At 40.8% G+C, this 20,215-nt stretch overlaps 1 long non-coding RNA gene across 1 annotated transcript in view; it reads right to left on the bottom strand.

Moving 5' to 3' along the window:
- Positions 1–607: 607 nt before the first annotated feature.
- The window catches only part of LOC141981604 (uncharacterized), a 58,050-nt gene continuing 38,442 nt past the window's right edge, over positions 608–20,215 (bottom strand). Inside the window, exon 3 of the long non-coding RNA XR_012637853.1 lies at positions 608–675. This is a non-coding gene — a long non-coding RNA (uncharacterized LOC141981604). The remainder of the gene's footprint in view (positions 676–20,215) is intronic.

Below are 20,215 nucleotides of genomic sequence, written 5' to 3'. Positions count from 1 at the left end.
CTAAAGATTTGCAAATTTTAGCCATTATGTTTAAACTGTTTGTCCAGGCAAAGTGTGTTGCTGAGGTTCATTGGAAAAAAACAACAACCCACCACTAAAACCCTTCCAGATGTTTTGTGAGAGCAAGAAGAGTAAACAGCAGGGCTGAAGTCAGAACTGCAGTACTATTCTTGTGTGTCTTTGTTTTCAGAGCTGCTTAATGGACTAGAAAAGCTCCTAACACTACATGAACAGTGAGGTTTACACTGTGTAGATAAAGTAGCAATTTACACACAATTTGCAAGAGCCTGACTTCATCCGCAAATGTTTGTAGTTTGCAAACATTATATAAATGTGTAAAGACTAATTTTAATTTGCATTAGGTATGTAAGCTATCTGGAATCTGTCAATACTTGTTACCATAAACGTATGTACACACTTGAAAATGGATACTAGTTTACACCACCGTCCTTGCTGACTGAACAGTGATTTACATTGCTGTGCAACAGATGTGAACCCATAAATGGGGATTCTGAAACATGTACACATTAAGATAATTGCTGTGCCCCAATGAGACACCTACCATGCTGTGTGTCAAGTTGCATATGCCATTTCTTCCAACCCAACACTTACACACGACTGTGATCTTTCTAGCATACAAATCCCAGTTCTCATACTGCAACTCCAAGTCATACCCTATGTAAGAAAGAATAGGAAAATAGCTTAATCAAGACTTTCCTGCGTTAATCCCTGAATCTGCATTCTTCACTGATGTGCTCAGGTTGGGAGTGCGGGTGACCTTTGTAAACCAGATAAAGGAAGAAGACCCTGACCCTGCCTGACTACCCCTTATGATCTCTACTCCAACTCTGTTCATCACTCACTTGGCTACCATTCCCCTGGCCCAGGAGGAAATGGCAACATGCTTTTGGGAGTGCCCATCAGCCACTCTTGCCCTCCCAGGATCATTCTCTCCTTCTGGCTGCTCATTGCCAAGTCCCTGCAGATTCAGGCTGGAGCACACAATGTGTAAATTAGAGGCTACATGACCTATACTTCACTGTTTACACATGAATAAACTTTATGTTACTTTCAGTGAACTACCCAGGCTAAGACATTGCCTTTCCCCTGCATTTAGAGGAAGGCTGTGTTTCAGTAATCAGCCAAGGAGGGGAAAAGAGAGAGAGAGAGAGAGAGAGGAGACTGTATGCTTTTAAGTCCATACTGAGGCATCTAACTAACTTTCAAAAGCGTGGAGTACTTGGCACAGCTCCCTTTGAGGTCTGTGTACACTGTTGGGGGCTCGGGACTTTTAGAGATCAGGTAGGTGCCTCAATAGACGCTTAGGAGTCTAAAGTTAGGCTTCTTTTTAAAAAACAAAATTAGCTCTTGTCTTATGGTCATTAGCACTGCCTAAAGTCAGGCTACAGAGAACTGGACCCTGATAAATTCAATTAAATCAATAGGATCTGCAGTAGCTCATCCCCTTTTGGGATCCGGCCCAGTATGAGCAGATATTTTGGTTTTTGTACATACACTGTTTTACCAATTCACCTCATCTCTCACCAGCTATACCCCTCTACTGGGTCTTCCCTTAGCCAAAAACTGCCCATAAAATAAAGTAATAATGTACAATTGAACCTCTCTACCCTCTTCCAAGTACTAGTAGAAATACTGTTCTATGAATTAGCCACATGCCAGATTTCATTTATTGTATTTTTGTTAATCAAAGCTGGTTTGGAGTTTTAGAGAAGAATCTGGAAACATTTGTTTAAAATGCTTTTAGTTTGGATTTTGGATGGCAAGTTTCTGGCTGGAGTGAGCTTTAAGAAGAATTTAAAAGAGATCTGCTGGCAGATTATTATATATAGTGCAGCTACAATTAGAGCAATATACATGAAATAATCCCAGAGTTATTTTTACTGCCTCTATTTGGAAGTTTATATTCCAGCAGGAAGCTACACCAGACTGAAGGATTTGATCCTGTTCATACTGAAAGCGGTGGAGGCTTTGCCTCTAATTTTCACAATCTTTTCACCATATAAATGCCATTCACAATACTGACACCTTCTTCTGCCCCTAAATAATTCAAGAACAAAAACCTTACCCCCAGTAGAGTTTTGACCCCAAAAAGACAGAAGTGCCACAGACTCCATGAAGTCCACTAAGGACTGTGAGGTATTGCTACCGACATTACCTGAAAGGCACTTAGATACTATAAAACCCCCAAGATAAATTTTGATGGAAGTCAAGTCAGGGCCCAAATCAATCTAATCTGTCTAGATATTTCTAAAGTGGCATCACCTTCATATCTAGATGTCAATGCAATTGTAATGCAGGAACAAAGGATAATCAATTCAGCCTCTGATAATTTTATATATGGTTCTATTGATCAATTCAAATATAGTAATCCTATAATTTTAAACAGGAAAATAGTTACTAATATTACTACAGGTAAGGTTCAGCCTGACCTCCAATGTAAAATATTGTATCTCTTCAAATTAAAAAGAAACTAATGGAAGTTTTCTTCTCAGGCTGTTCAATTTTATGACTGTTCTGATGAAGACTCTCTCCTAACAATAACCTTCGCTTGAGACTGAAGTTGAAAGGGAACTTTTTTCAAGGATCTAAAGTTCACGATTATCAGGCTGACTGAGTGACTGGGTTTTCCTGCCAATTCTAAGTAACACTCCTTTCCCTCTGTGTATTACCCTGACTCAAGCCAGACGGTAGAGCGACACAGAGACATCCAGAGAACAGATGATACATTCAGAATATACTATCAGCTTCAGCACGCAGCACAAAAGCCAAGCTAAGTTCCTCAGAGTCAAGCCTCTTGCATTATTTTGAGATTTATTTTAAAACTGTTCCTCAAAGGAATGAAGAAAACTACAGGTAGATCTGAGTCTGATTTGTCTGGGGCCTTCAAACTCTCATTCATGTTTTGTTTGCATTATTGCTGTATCCATGTTGGTCCCAGGACATTAGAGAGACTGGACCAACATCTCTCAGTGAAAGAAACAAACCTACAAGCTACACACAGCTCTTCTTCAAGTCATTAATAAGACCTGAATGTAGTTACTCAGCAAGTACTCAGTATCTAGCTCACTTTCTTCTATACAGGAGCATAAATAACAACAGTATGCAAAAATCTGCACTAATAATGATGTAGATGTTGCCACGATTTTAGATGTGCACAAAATTCAGAAAAATTCAAAGCTAATGTTCCCATATCATGTGCAACAGACACAAAACTGTATAGGGTATTTTGTATTATTTAATATTAGAGATAGTTCTGAGGCACAATCTTTGTGAATATCTAGACTGGGGATGGTTCTTTTCATAAGACAGATGGAAGACTACTGCAAACAACAGACCTAGGTTCCAATTTTCCAGAAGTTTTGGATTCTAATGATCTATGATGTTACTTTGGGACCAACTCCATTCTATCTGGCATGTTCATGCCCGTGCCTTATGCATACAGCACTCCTTGTACATTCAACGTGGCAGAGCCTTTCATCCTGATAATTCAGAAATACTGGAACAGACTTTTCTGGAACTTCCCAAATAAATTAATTTCTGGTTGGGACAAGGCTCAGAAATATCAGCTTCAAAAAGTCATTTTAAGGAGAAGTTGTAAGCATCTGAAAATAGGAATTTGGAATGAAAGTGCCGATTTAACACGCATTTGTTGTGAAATCCACAAGTTACCTAGTGATCAGTTTAAAGCGCAGTTTAAAGAGAGTTTAAAGGGCTGTGCACCATGCAAAGCAGACAGTCTAATAGTTTAACAATAGTTTTAACAATGTTTTCTGATTTTCTGAGGGTGTATACCATTGCCAGGGTCCCTGATGACAAAGTCCACCAGGGTTAGGTTAAGCTATTGCAAAGCATCCTTGGCCTCCCTTCCATCAGGTTCAAAGAGTCCATCACTAACCAGGAAGAGACGTGGCCTGGATAACGCCAATTCACAGCATTCCTGCTGTGATGTGAGGTTTATATTTTATGAAGTTCTTATGAAAGATGCTATACCATATAAAGTTGCATTGCATTAATCTTGGTCCCATTAAAACCAATGAGAATTTTGCCTTTGGGTCCTCAATTGCTCCCTGGAACTAAAAGTTTGTTCCCAATAACCTCATAAGCTAGCACTTTTAATTTGACAAGCATAAGGAAATCCCAGACTAGACTGGATTCTCTGGTCATCCTAACAATGAATCATAGAATATCAGGGTTGGAAAGGACCTCAGGAGATCATCTAGTCCAACCCCCAGCTCAAAGCAGGACCAATCCCCAACTAAATCATCCCAGCCAGGACTTTGTCAAGCCAGGCCTTAAAAACCTCTAAGGAAGGAGATTCCACCACCTCCCTAGGTAACACATTCCAGTGCTTCACCACCCTCCTAGTGAAAAAGATTTTCCTAATATCCAACTTAAACCTCCCCCACTGCAACTTGAGACCATTACTCCTTGTTCTGTCATCTGCTACCATGGAGAACAGTCTAGATCCATCCTCTTTGGAACCCCCTTTCAGGTAGTTGAAAGCAACTATAAAATTCCACCTCATTCTTCTCTTCCACTGACTAAACAATCCCAGTTCCTCAGCCTCTCCTCATAAGTCATGTGTTCCAGCCCCCTAATCATTTTTGTTGCCCTCCGCTGGACTCTTTCCAGTTTTTCCACATCCTTCTTGTAGTGTGGGGCCCAAAACTGGACACCATACTCCAGATGAGGCCTCACCAATGTCGAATAGAGGGGAACGATCACGTCCCTCGATCTGCTGGAAATGCCCCTACGTATACATCTCAAAATGCCATTGGCCTTCTTGGCAACAAGGGCACACTGTTGACTCATATCCAGCTTCTCATCCACTGTAACCCCTAGGTCCTTTTCTGCAGAACTGCTGCCTAGCCATTCGGTCCCTAGTCTGTAGCGGTGCATGGGATTCTTCCGTCCTAAGTGCAGGACTCAGCACTTGTCCTTGTTGAACCTGATCAGATTTCTTTTGCCCCAATCCTCTAATTTGTCTAGGTCCCTCTGTATCTTATCCCTACCCTCCAGCATATCTACCTCTCCTCTCAGTTTAATGTCATCTACAAACTTGCTGAGGGTACAAACCACACATTCCTCCAGATCATTAATGAAGATATTGAACAAAACTGGCCAGAGGATCAACCCCTGGGGCACTCCACTTGATACTGGCTGCCATCTAGACATGGAGCCATTGATCACTACCCGTTGACCCCGATGATCTAGCCAGCTTTCTATCCACTTTATAGTCCATTCATCCAGCCCATACTTCTTTAACTTGCTGGCAAGAATACTGTGGGAGACCGTGTCAAAAGCTTTGCTAAAGTCAAGGAACAACACATCCACTGCTTTCCCCTCATCCACAGAGCCATTTATCTCGTCATAGAAGGCAATTAGATTAGTCAGGCATGACTTGCCCTTGGTGAATCCATGCTGACTGTTTCTGATCCCTTTCCTCTCCTCTAAGTGCTTCAGAATTGATTCCTTGAGGACCTACTCCATGATTTTTCCAGGGACTGAGGTGAGGCTGACTGGCCTGTAGTTCCCAGAATCCTCCTCCTTCCCTTTTTTAAAGATGGGCACTACATTAGCCTTTTTCCAGTCGTCCGGGACCTCCCCTGATCACCATGAGTTTTCAAAGATAATGGCCAATGGCTGTGCAATCACATCCGCTAACTCCTTTAGCATTCTCGGATGCAGCGCATCCAGCCCCAGAGACTTGTGCTCGTCCAGCTTTTCTAAATAGTCCCGAACCACTTCTTTCTCCACAGAGGGCTGGTCACCTCCTCCCCATGCTGTGCTGCCTAGTGCAGTAGTCTGGGAGCTGACCTTGTTCATGAAGACAAGAGGCAAAAAAAGCACAGAGTACATTAGCTTTTTCCACATCCTCTGTCACTAGGTTGCCTCCCTCATTCAGTAAGGGGCCCACACTTTCCTTGACTTTCTTCTTGTTGCTACCATACCTGAAGAAACCCTTCTTGTTACTCTTAACATCTCTTGCTAGCTGCAACTCCAGGTGTAATTTGGCCTTCCTGATTTCACTCCTGCATGCCCGAGCAATATTTTTATACTCTTCCCTGGTCATTTGTCCAATCTTCCACTTCTTGTAAGCTTCTTTTTTTGTGTTCAAGATCAGCAAGGATTTCACTTTTAAGCGAAGCTGGTCGCCTGCCATATTTACTATTCTTTCTACACATCGGCATGGTTTGTCCCTGTAACCTCAATAAGGATTTTTTAAAATACAGCCAGCTCTCCGGGACTCCTTTCCCCCTCATGATATTCTCCCAGGGGATCCTGCCCATCAGTTCCCTGAGGTTGTCAAAGTCTGCTTTTCTGAAGTCCGGGGTCCGTATTCTGCTGCTCTCCTTTTTCCCTTGTGTCAGGATCCTGAACTCTACCATCTCATGGTCACTGCCTCCCAGGTTCCCATCCACTTTTGCTTCCCCTACTAATTCTTCCCGGTTTGTGAACTGAAGCAATACCCCCAGTCAGAGACAATCATAAATGCCTTCCTGTGTGCAGAAAGTACTTTTTTTCGCAACTTAGTCAGCTGTTTATCTAGGTTGGCTCTAGATTGTTGTAATTGGAAGGGAAAAAATGCCCAGCATTTGTAAATTTTTACTGAAGAGAGAACAAAAAATGGTGGTGGAAATTTCATCAGCATCATTTAGGTGTCTCGCAGTGACTGAACTGAGGTTCTACACTTGAAGATACACCCACTGATACATACTCGTGTGATACTAGCGCCCTTCAGTCAGCACTGTGTGAACAGGTTTCAGAGTAGCAGCCGTGTTAGTCTGTATCCGCAAAAAGAACAGGAGTACTTGTGGCACCTTAGAGACTAACAAATTTATTAGAGCATAAGCTTTCGTGGGCTACAGCCCACTTCATCGGATGCATAGAAATGCTCTAATAAATTTGTTAGTCTCTAAGGTGTCACAAGTACTCCTGTTCTTTTTGTGTGAACAGGTGGGGATTGCAATACTGGCTTCGTCTTCCCGTCTGTGCAGTGAGGAGATATGTTGTGCTATCTGAGGAATGTGCTCAACTTGGCTTTTTTCTCCAAAGCAGCAAGCAGACGTGAATCTACACTGTAAAGCTCAGTTCATCTTGTCCAAGATGATCTAATTCCTTTAGAGTGAGCCGCCTGACACTTCTGCTTTACATCTCCCAGAGCATGTCTCCCTTACAAAACACAGATAAGCGCTTCATAGCATCTGAACAGTATTTCCTTCATCTGCTTGGTAAATTTAAACACAACCCTGTCTGGTGCAAAGGGAACCAAATATAGAACTTTTTAGATCTCTCTCTCTCTCTCTGTCTCACACACACACACACACAGAGTTGATGAATATACACTGCTGTTACAGACAGTCCGAAAACAGTGCACCTTCCAGATTCTAAAGCCTGTGTAGATGGAATTCAAGAGAAAACACAGAATTCTAATATCATTCAGTAAAAATTAAACAAAGTGAAATGTGTTTCTTTTGGGTATTCTGTGTAGCCTTTCTTAGAACTGATTGACACCAAAAGGACCTTTCCCCTTACTCTTAAGCATTTGTACTGTGTGTTTTCCACTTATACCTGCACATGTATATCTATTGGATAGCACCATTATGACACTTTGGGGTTCAAGGGCAAGCGGTGACATAACTCCTAACTGGTCGGACCCCCAAAACATCACAAGCAGACCTGACTTGAGCAACTTGGAATATATGAAACAACTGGGGATGGTCTTCATTGCCTAGAATGTTGAAAATATTAGGATGCAAATTGACACAGGGAGTATTTTGGAATAGATTTGTATAACAAGTCTGGTGTAATTCTTACTAGAAATGGGTCTGAGCCACAAAGTTCAGATAAATATCTCAAATCTAACCTCAAGCTCAATGGTGTTAGGATCCATGGTTTTGAGTTAGCCCATAGGTGCCAGCTGCAAAGTTCATATCTTCATCTGAAGCTAGACTAATTGAGACTGGAAATAAGGTGTGAATTTTTAACAGTGAGGGTAATTAGCCATTGGAACAATTTACCCAGGGTCATGGTGGATTCTCCATCAGTGGAAATTTTAAAATCAAGACTGAATTTTTTTTTTTGTTTTTTAAGATATTCTCTAAGAATTATTTCAGGGAAGTTCTGTGGCCTGTGTTATACAGGAGGTCAGACTAGATGATCACAATGGTCGCTTCTGGCCTTGGAATCCGTGATCTGTGTATCTGCATTTGGATCGCAAAGAGCTTCCAAATGGCTTTGCAGACCAGTTCAGGAAGGACATTTTATGTGTACAGAATGGTGTAGAAGAAACAGGAGTCAAGGATGGTGATGAGGGAGCTAGCTAACAGAAAACTTCAGTCTTCAAGGCTGTCCATCAAGATCTTTGGCCATCATTAAAGTCACTTAGATGTAAAATAAGAGAAACAGCATTTAATTCTACTTTTTCCATCCTACGTTCTGTCCGACGGCTTCTTAATTTTAATCTCTCTCAGGTTATGTCTTCAGTAGAAACCCTGCAGCCACACAGCTGCAGCTGAGCCACTGTAGTGCTTCAGTGTCGACACTCACAACAGCAAAGGGAGGAGTTCCCCCATCAGCGTAGTTAATCCACCTCCCTGAGCGGTGGTAGCTAGGTCAATGGAAGACCTAGCACTGTCTATACCAGAGGGTAGGTCATCTTGTGGATTATTCACACGCTTGAGCGACGTAGCTGGCTGGACCTAACTTTTTAGTGTAGACCTAGCCTCATTCAGTGTTTATGTTCTTCAACAATACCCTTCCAGTGTCTTGGACACTTCAAGATGCATGTGCTTCCACTTATAGAGGAGTCCTGCCCATGCTCACAAGGCCAGAATCTGGCCCTTCCTGTAGGTGGTTATCTCTTTATAATCAGGTATATTTCCAGCAACGGATGTAGGAAATATAGCTGTACGCTTTTCATTTACCTTAATGGGAGCCATCTAATTTAATCCTTATGCTGATACTTTCACAAATAGCTCTTGTTTATGTGTATAGTTCCCACTGAAGTTAAGCTTTGCAGAATGGAATCCTATAATTATAATTTTAAGTGGTTAAATATTTGAGAAGTGAGTCTTTCCAACACTGGTTCCAACTGAACTGAAAGAAATTAAAATTGGTTCATACTTTCTCACTGGCCTTTATAGTACTTTCATACTCTAGTTGTGCAAAATATTTTTACACACTATGGTGAATTTGGTGAAATGGTGAATTTAAAAAACAAAACAAAACCAAAGTATCAAGAACTAAGCTCCCCCGTTGGTCTCATTCCTGAATTAACGACTTGACCATACTTTTCATTTCCTTTAGTAACATTAGAGCTGCAGGCATATGAATGAATGGCTACGTACACAGAACTTTCAGATGGTCGATGCAGGGTTGGGTACTGAGCCCAGAGAAGGAGGGGAAGAGAGATCTACAACTAAATGCCACCAATAGAAGCAGGAAGATGCAGATGAAGGGATTATATGCATGAGAAAAAAGACATCATAGTCCTACTTATCCATTATAAAAATTACTCACTATTCTAACGGTCCAACACATAACAGCTTACAGTAATATTACTGCAGCTATGACGTAGTACAGATGACTACATTTCTATTATAGCATAGGATGATCAAGGGTGAGCAGCATGCCCTAGATATAACCTTTTATTGTGGTATGTAGAAGATTAAATCCCCTACAACACTCAAACAGAATTTCAAACCAGAAAGTATGGTTTTTAACTGCTTGACTTCCATTGACTCCAGCAGGAATTTGACAGCTAAAACTCAGCATGCCTCTTTGAAAATGTGCCAGTGAAGTTCTCACTAGGGCAAATTCAGCCTGTTTTAAGCAAGCACAGTGCCATTTTGGCCCATTTATTTCAATAGCATTTTTGCTTAACAACTGCAGTGTTTAATACATGGAGTATTGGGCATTACATTAGAATGCATTCAGATTTATATTTGAATAAGGACTATTTCTTCCTCTGAAGTGTCTAACAGCAAACCTTCAGACCCAGAACTACGCATCTTTTTATATTTTGATGATGTCACCAAATACTACACGGCAACTCTAGTGTCTCTGATCTGCTGATAGAAAAAAGTCTTTATTTTTAACATTTTCTTAGGGCTTTTACTTTTCCCAGACACCACATTCATCACAAAAAACTATTTCAAGTGAGGAAGAAAGACCTTTAGCATACTTTTGATGAACAGTTAATATCATATCAAGCCCTGGCAGGCAAGCTCTTTTTCCCTGTTAACTTTTAGATTATTTTTTTCCCTCCCACTTTGACTTAGTTCCTTTAATAAATATTAACAAATTTTAGCCACTGGCAAGGCCAAGAGGAAAAAAAAATGTTTAGCATTTCCTAACTATTTTGCTAGAACTGATAACCCCTCAAAGTCCAATTAAGCAAGCTGTAGACATATGATAAATAACTGGGGAGACTGAAAACAAAAGTGTCAAGAACTAAGAGAGAGAGAGAGAGTGTGTGTGTGCGCGTGAGTGAGAGAGAGAGAGAATTTTAAAAATAGAAATATCGCTGCTTCTTTCTGTCATGGAAATTTAATTAAATATTTTCTTAATTCTTCCCTGAAAGAAGGTTAACCATACTGGCAAGAGCCCCAGAAGAGACAAGCAGGAAATTAGTCTTATCCATTTTAAATGCCTGTTATGAAAGAGGTAAAAAAAAATGCTATTGATAAAAGTTTTTTTTCTGGGAACCTTCTGGCATCTTCTCCATGATGCGTCATTTCCACTCATCCATTTGAAAAGAAACACAATGCTCCAACTTGCTTTGCATTTCTGAAATGAAGTGGTCCATGGGGCAGTGATGTAAAATATACATCGATTCCATTTCTCTTTCCTCCTCCCATTCCTCTGGAAGAGGTGGACAGACAGCATTATTTCCTGAGTTAAGGTGCTATTTAACTGCTCTTAATACTTAGAGAGAAAATCTGCTCCTAACTTATCATAATACCTGCCACCACTTGATTGTAATATTTCTGCAGAGCCCAATCAGCCATTTCATGAGTTTATTATTATTTGGCCTTGTTGTGCTGTGGAATGAAGTCTGGCACACAAAGTATAAAGCAGGAGGCTTTTTTATTATTATTAAATCTGGCTGTCATTTACTGAGCCAATTTTCAGTTCTACAAAAGAAGAACCATCCAACAAGGGAAGTAGTTTTGTTATTACAGGTTGTTTTTGCTGTCCTAGAACCAAATAGTTGCTTCCATTTAAACAGTATGATTCTGTATGCAATGAGCCCTTTGGACATAAAAAGCTTGTAATAGCTAAGATAATGGCCCAGATTCAGAGGCGATCTGTAACATGGTTCAAGTTTCACATCCAAGCCTCATTAAAATCAATGACAAAGTTCCCATTGTCTTCACTGGGACCAGGATTTCACTCCCAGAGTGTGCAACTTTCATGCAGAAGGTCAGGGAGAAGAGATTCAGATGAAAAATAAAGTGGAGGAAGCAAAAACTACTTCAATTTACAATCTCTTACACTTTTCTCTTGTGAAAGACTCCTATAGAATTTAATGAGAGAAACCAAAGGTTTCCAAAGATTTGGGGTTCAAAAAATCTACAGAATGTTAGAGAATTATGCTTTTTTCTATAGAATGTTTAAACTAACCTGTAGAATGCAACATAGGATTCTATAGGTTCGCTTAAAATAATTATACATTTATGCCATTTTCTATTAAGTTCTGTAGGACTTTTCCATAATGGCTATTATTTGAGTCTCTGAATTTAGCCCAGTGGTGCTCAGATATTGCAAGTGATTCATAACCTTCCATTGAAGTTATCATTACTTTTTCCACTGAGTAAACCCTACAGAAAGGACCTGCTGATACGCATACATAGGATGCCGGCATTGTCCTTTAAATGAGACATGCCCGAAACTATCAGATGGAAATTTAGATAGCTGAGTATTTCTGATCATTGTGACCCACTGCCAAACCAAGGCAGTTACAATGATCACGGTACTTAGCCCAGTGCAATGAGACCTGAATATTATTGGGCCTCTGTGTACAACAGTAATGCAATAATAATACATTTTAAGATTGCCTTCCCCATTCTCACATTTGGCCAGAATAGGAGGCCAGGTGCCTTATTTTTTTCATATATGAAATATTTCACTAAAAAGAAAAACGGTTGACATTTTCCAGTGGTGACAGCAGCTGCACATTATGCTACCCTTCTGAGTTCAGAGGAATCGCCTGGCTACAACTCTGCTGGCTCAGGTCAGAGATCAGGTACATAGTGAAGGTAATAGAGAAGCGATTGGTCTTTGTTACGCTGCCAGTAATCATGTACAACATGATTCCACACATACTGTTTATCTCAGAAGTACCCTGACAAGTTAAAATGTGAAACCAATCAATTGCGATATGATACAGGTGATCTACACCCTGGACTGGCTCTTTGGACTGGGTGCACGGGAGATAAAAACTACATGATGTTAAACAGCACAGAATTAGTGTCTAAAAGGTCAGCGAGAGGATCACATGTTGGAAGTTAGGTACTTTCCTGCAATTAAATCATTATGTGGAAAGGCGCAGATTTCTGGAGTTGATCCTGGTTTAAACTGGTACAACTCCAGTGAAGTTACAGCAATTTACATCAGGTGGAAACTTGGCCCACAAACTTTTTAGTTTCCTTATTTTAGTACAAGTGTACAGTGTGGTTGAGGGACCATGACCACATACTTCAGGCCAGATTCTGATGAAAGCTAACCCAGTGTAAAGTTGAAGCAGGATTTTCTTTAAGGGAGAAGGTAACAGACTCATAAACCACACTTGTGACCTTGCTATATGTGTCTAGATTACTTGGGAGTGGCTTACATACTGTAGAAAGCCCCCCATGTAGGCAGAATAAAAATCACAGTGAAAATATGCTCAGAGAGGAGGACAGAGGAAAAGGGGGTAAATGACCCATATGGAAAACATATAACTATTCTTCCTGTTTAAAGTGGAATACCAGAGTTTTGGAGAGGAATTTTAACAGAGATCAAAAATGATACAATTCCCCTGAACATTTACACTCAGCATAATATGACCAGATTTTCAAAAAATACTCAGCACCCAACAGCTCCTATTAAGAATAGGGAGAGTTGCCGGGTGCCAAGCACTTTTGAAAATCTGTCCAGAGCTAGAGAAGAAGGGAGTAGAGTAGTGCAAGTAACTGATCTTTCAGTTTGTTGGAAGATCTAGAAAAACAAATCATCAAAAAATGTTTGTTTCGGGTCAACCTATTTTGAATGAAAACTGAAGGAAATTAAAAAACAAAAAGTCATTCTGAATCAAAAACTCAAAATGTTTCCTTTGAAAAATGCTGAAATGAAATGTAACAGCACTGTTTTTAAAAGTGCTCCCCTCGCCCAAAACAATTTGATGAAATCAAAACAGATTTGGGAAGTGTTTTGGTCAACCCAAATCTGCACTTTTCACTGAAAAAGTTTGTCCAGCTCTAGAAGGGACCAGGGAGACCTTCCCAAACATAGCTAGCTCATGCTAACAGTTTCGTTGCTGACACTTCTTTCCCTGCTGACTTCATATCCTCTCATGCCGGTGCCATGGGAAAGTCTTGGTAGATGAGGCAGACTTTCTAAATTGGATTTTGATCTCAATTACACTGCCATAAATCCAAACTAACTATTGAAAACAATGAGGCTATTCTCAGTTTACATCAGTGTGACCAAGGCCAGTGTGATCTGGCCCTGATGCTCCACATGCCATGTGGTAGGAAAGTTACTGGTTCAGCGCCAATCCAGTGCTCAAGAAGTGTCAAAAGTCACTTGTGTTTTAATTTTTGCTTTATGGCACAAGGAAGCTTGAAATGGCATCCAAAAAAAACCTAGAAATGCTTTGGAAAAAAAAATCCCGCACTCTCTCACTGCCATGTCATGGCCTCCTGTAAGTATGATTGATTTGGCAGAAACAGCCAAAACAAGCAGTGTGTGTGATTTCCTGTAAATCGGGGACAATAAAATATATTTGCTATTAAAAGCAAACAATAAAGTTGGAAAGACATGGTGAGACAAGAAAATGGAGGATGATGAAACACATTTGTTCTTTTCACACTCTTGAGAAAAGATTGAAATAATTATTCTCCCGTGAAAAATGCTAGGCTAGATTACCTGTTGCTGACAGCAAACATTGTCCCTCATTGGCCTAAACTAAACCCAAATATGCCCAGTTTAAACTGAAATGAGAATGTCCATATGGATTTTTACACTGATTTAATTAAATCTCTTTTAAAAATAATAAATTCACACTTTAGTTAAATTGGTGGAACTCTGTGTTTATAAAAGCCCTGAATGCTATGATTGTTGCATATTGTGCTCATGCCTTCTTGCAGCCTCGTGTCTGAATTTAGCACAGCATCTCAGATCACACCATATAATGCATGGAAATAATCTTAATGATCTGCAGTACCGTAGCATCCAAAGGACCCGCTTAGGATCATTTGTACAAACACATTAAAAGACAGAACCTACCTCAAAGAGATTGCAGTTCAAATTAAGACAAGAGGCAACAAATGAGTTTTAACAGACATTGTGAGAATTGGGAGGACAGGAGTAACAGTGATAAGAATGTGTTATTACATGTGATAACCAGAAGGTTTCGAGTCAAATTTTGTTTTAGGTAAATTACCCAGAGAAATTAGTGATGTCAATTATCCCTGCTGCCTACCTCTCTAACCACTGTTTGTTGCATTTTATCATGGGTGTAATAGCATCCAGTGGTTAGGATGCAAGCCTGGGACTTGGGAGACTGGGATTTAATTCTCAGCTCTGCCACAGATTTCATGTTTGACCTTGGACAAGTCACTTTGTGTCCCAGTTCCTCTGGGAAGTGAGAATAAAACACTTTTCTACCTTGCAAGGCTGTTGTAAAGATAAATACACTAAAGACTGTGAGGCACTACACACTATTGTAATAGGGAGGTCGTAGAGAGAAATGGGGTGAGGAGTGATTTGAAGGACAGAATGGTGGCTTTACAAATTAATTTGGGGATAGCTTTCTATGGGAGTAGCATGGAGGAACAAAGGCTTTCACAAAAGATAGTTTTGTGGGTCCCCTCTTAGTTAGGATTTTTATCCGCAGATCAGTAGATCTGTACTTAAATTTGCTTATGATTGGAGGAGTCCCAGTAGGATACTCAGTGCAGGGATCTCCTGGGAAGTTTCCCTGGAATCCTGCAGTCCAAGCATGAATACCAAATGTGTAATTTACACTCACAGAGAAGAATCAAATCTGCAGGATTTAAATTTAACATCTGCATGCCGTCATTTTGGAGATGTGTGCTTTTGTGACCAACATCTACCTGTTTCAACCTCCCTCCCTTTACCTTTGTTCTTTATTCTAGTATTCCTCCCCTTCTCCCTGCCACATGTTAGATAAAGACCAAACATATTATCCATTTGCCAGAAAAGTTGTTAATGGCTATTTAATCAAAGAAGAGCTTTAACAAAAATTAACATGCATCTGGCCCTTTAATATTATCCTATATCAAAGTCAAGCACAGCATGTTGTAAAAGATTTTGTACACAATTGCCCATAATCTAAAGCTACCGGGCCAGAAATTGATTGAACAAGCCTTTCATTGAGATCAGCTATCCAGTTGCAATTCAGTTCTCAAATGTCCAATCCAAATTCAGTGCAGTAAGCTGAAGCAAGGAAACAGTAAGAGGCACGGAACTGAGGCAACGAAGCAGGTGAGGCACTTATGAATTGTAATATTTCAGGTTTCTCTGGGCATAGCATCATTCATATGGATAATCCATAACCCACTGGTCAGAAAAATTGGGGAACAGCATGAGGAGAATATCTGCTTAGTCATGTGGCCTGAGAGCCAGAGCGATATTTTGGATTTGGCTGAAAATCACTCCTATGGGATTTTTGGCATTTGTCACAAAAATGTGTTTAAAATCAAGATGAGTTAAAGCTAAAAAGCATAGATCTAGCCTTCTCCAAAGTTCATTTGACTCCCAGGGTTTAGTTTAAGCACATGTCTAAATTGAAACAGTTGAATGTAACCCATCAAGACTTGCTCTATTTGCTGCTTTAGTTCTGCTTTTGTCAGACTCAAGAATATAGGCCAAAAGTTTGAAACTTGGGTGCCCAAAGCTTGATACTTGGGCCTTGTCTACACACACAAACATGCATACCCTTGTGTGGGTTATAGAGGAGCAAAACTAACCAATTTAAGCCCGATAAGAGTGTCAGCACACAATTTGCACCGAACAACAAAAGCAGGGTTTTTTTTAAAAAAAAATCACTCAGTTAACTGAGAGCACAGATGTATGTAGACACTATCTCCCCTAAGCTCCAAACCATGCAGCACATACAGCTATGCAAGACCATGAAGTCTTCCCCCACTCTCTGAAACACAAGCCAGGTTTGCCCAATTTTGCCCATGTTTGTTGAAAGTGTCACAAATCTTGACAATTTTGCAACAAAGCTTTGCTCCGCCCCATTACATAACCCTTGTTTTCCATGACTACACTTAAAACGCTACAGTGGCATAGCTGAACCGAGGTAGCACTTGAGTGTAGACCCTACAGTGATGGAATGGGTTCTCCTGTTGTTGTAATCCACCTCCCCAAGAAGCAATACCTATGTCGACAGAAGAATTCTTCTGTCAACCTAGTGCTGTGTACCCTGGGGGTTAGGTCAGCTTAATTAGGTCTCTCAGGGCCGTCAATTTTTCCTGAGAGATGTAGCTACACCAATGTAACTTTTCAGTGCTGGATATCTGCATTATTTTCCTCCAGATCTGTTGCTTACCAGAACAGTAAGAAGTTTAGACTATTAAGAAAGGGCTCATTCATTTGAAGTTTTTTGCTATGAGTTGGATGGTTCTCTCTCTCTCTCTCTCTCTTTTTGGTGAAAACAAAAATGGAGAAGTGCAGTGGAAAGTCAGCACAAGAGACAGCAGGACAAAGTAACAAGTGATAATTATGGGGACAGCTCTGACACCTTTGCACCGTAAACTTTTAAAAATGCTGCTGCTGAGATCCTGTGTTTTGGGAATCTCCAAGAACTCTTTACATTGTGAGCAAAGCTGAGCTTTCACTTCAATTTCTGAATAATTAATGGCATTGCAGAAAAAAAATCCAAACACTTTTCTTTCAATAAAGTATTATTGTGTTACTTGCCTGACTGTCCTCTCTTCTTTTTCACACAGATCATGCTTTGGCAAAAGCGTCCTACAAGTAAATTCTGAAAAACTATGGAACATATAGTCAAACATTTGAAGAGCTACCTATATTTCTAAAGAATTCAGATTGAAAGAACATCTTCAACAGAGGACAAGGTGAAGTGACTGGTATAAATACTGACAAATTCCTACCAAGACGTTGTCTACACTAAGCTTTATTCTAACACCAGTGCAGCTCCACCCACAGCAACACTGACGTAGATAAGGCACCAACGGCATTTTTATCATCTTGTGTAAACCAAGCAGGTTTAAATGGCACCATGGTTAGGATTCTGCCTGCAGCAGCGCTCCCTCCTTTGCTATGGACCGTGAAGATGTAGTGGTGTTAGCAATGGTAGGAATTTCTCCCCGCTCTCCCATAAAAATCCCTAGGGTAGAGACAGCCTCAAGTTTGTAGAGACCCGTTCCTGGTCTACAAATACGACGCAGAATTCTGTTTTCAACAGGTTGCCTGTCATTGACTGTCTATCACACCAGCTCTTAGAGGACGTATCCTCAGTTGAGCAGAGATTGATTTCTGCTTCAGCTTCAGTGTACACCTACCCTGTACATGTTCCCAAATGGTCTCAGAGGCTCACCTCCCTTGTAACTTATATCAGAAGTATGGCTTGATTTAACTGTCAAGCTCACTCTGTCCCCACTACAGGAGATTATGTCAGCCACCTTTTCATTCTGGAAGTGGGTTTCAGTTATTTGACATGCATGCAAAATTATTTTTACAGCGTCCAAAAGCATGCTGGCAGTACCCTTCTCTTCATTTCCTAGAGCTGTATCTGCTGCCTCCTTCTCTTGAGGACAGAGAAAGCAACACTGACTTTTTTCCCCAGTTGAAAAAGAATTGTTAAAGTGGCATTCCGCCCCTCTCTTTCCTCCCCGCCCCCCAACACTTTGGATCATTTAACCTCCTCTCCTCTCCCCCCTCCCCCACCTCCTCCATCAGAAAAAAGGGGGAAATAATTGAGAGAGTTTTTTCCTATAAAAACCAAACAAAAAAATTAAGGCGTTAATTTTAAAAGATTTCAGCATCACTATTAAAGCATCCATTATTTAAGCATCACCACTAGCACTATTCCAATATCAACAGGAGTACCACTTTCAATGAAGACTCAGACTTTAAGGCCAGAAGGGACCATCATAATATCTAGTTTGACCTCCTGCTTATTGCAAGCCACAGAACCAAGAGCGAGTACTGGACATGTTATTCCTTGACTTTAGCAAAGCTTTTGACACGGTCTCCCACAGTATTCTTGCCAGCAAGTTAAAGAAGTATGGGCTAGATGAATGAACTATAAGGTGGATAGAAAGCTGGCTAGATCATCGGGCTCAACGGGTAGTGATCAATGGCTCCATGTCTAGTTGGCAGTCGGTATCAAGCGGAGTGCCCCAAGGGTCGGTCCTGGGGCCAGTTTTGTTCAAGATCTTCATTAATGATATGGAGAATGGCATGGATTGCACCCTCAGCAAGTTTGCAGATGACACTAAACTGGGAGGAGATGTAGATATGCTGGAGGGTAGGGATAGGATACAGAGGGACCTAGACAAATTGGAAGATTGGGCCAAAAGAAATCTGATGAGGTTCAACAAGGACAAGTGCAGAGTCCTGCACTTAGGACGGAAGAATCCCATGCACTGCTACGGACCGAGCAGCTAGGCCGCAGTTCTGCCGAAAAGGACCTAGGGGTTACAGTGGATGAGAAGCTGGATATGAGTCAACAGCGTGCCAAGAAGGCCAATGGCATTTTGGGATGTATAAGTAGGGGCATTGCCAGCAGATCAAGGGACGTGATCATTCCCCTTTATTCGGCACTGTGAGCCCTCATCTGTCCAGTTTTGGGCCCCACACTACAAGAAGGATGTGGAAAAACTGGAAAGAGTCCAGCGGAGGGCAACAAAAATGATTAGGGGGCTGGAGCACATGATTTATGAGGAGACGCTGAGGGAACTGGGATTGTTTAGTCTGAGGAAGAGAAGAATGAGGGGGGATTTGATAGCTGCTTTCAACTACCTGAAAGGGGGTTCCAAAGAGGATGGCTCTAGACTGTTCTCAGTGGTAGCAGATGACAGAACAAGGAGTAATGGTCTCAAGTTGCAGTGGGGGAGGTTTAAGTTGGATATTAGGAAAATCTTTTTCACTAGGAGGGTGGTGAAGCACTGGAATGTGTTACCTAGGGAGGTGGTGGAATCTCCTTCCTTAGAGGTTTTTAAGGCCTGGCTTGACAAAGTCCTGGCTGGGAAGATTTAGTCGGGGATTGGTCCTGCTTTGAGCAGGGGGTTGGACTAGATGACCTCCTGAGGTCCCTTCCAACCCTGATATTCTATAATTCTATGAAAAGATCAGAATACATTTGAAATTTACAAGAAAATTAAGAGATATACTCCAGATATTGAAAACAATCTTTCTGGTTTAGAGATTTGATATATAGAAATGAAACAAGTGATAATTTACCTGCTGCTGCACAACAATAATTTGGATTCAACATTCAGATCAGTCTTTGACCACACAGCTCTCTGTTCCATTACCAGCTGTTGAGCACTGTCTGACCGACAGCCCTGGATGTGGTATAAAAGCCTTATTAGAATAGACTGTGGAGCACATCCATCAACCTGGTATGTGAGAGCAGTTCCTTTGCACTTGCTGTTACTGCACCCATCACACTTCATCTGGGTGAGGAAACAAATACAACCCAGTTCTTCTTATGTAATTTCAGATTGTTCAGTTGTGTCTTTGTTCACTCCACCAGGGACCATCGTTAATACAACCTATGAATGAGTGGAGAGGAAACCCTCTTATCTGAGCCATGCTGTCAGTACATTTCAGAAAACACCAGCCTTACTGAAAAGGAGAACAACTTATGCTCTCCTTTAAACCACTGTATTATTATTGAGCTCATGCAGCTTCTCCATGTAAAACTAACTCAACATTTGTTTTTTTCACCCTAGTGTGCATTTATGCCCAAAAGTTTGGCTACAACTCA

This window comes from Natator depressus, chromosome 2, assembly GCF_965152275.1.
Source record: "Natator depressus isolate rNatDep1 chromosome 2, rNatDep2.hap1, whole genome shotgun sequence".
Taxonomy (NCBI): Eukaryota; Metazoa; Chordata; order Testudines; family Cheloniidae; genus Natator; species Natator depressus.
The sequence above is the reverse complement of the archived record's forward strand: the minus strand, read 5'-3'. Positions and strand labels throughout refer to the sequence as shown.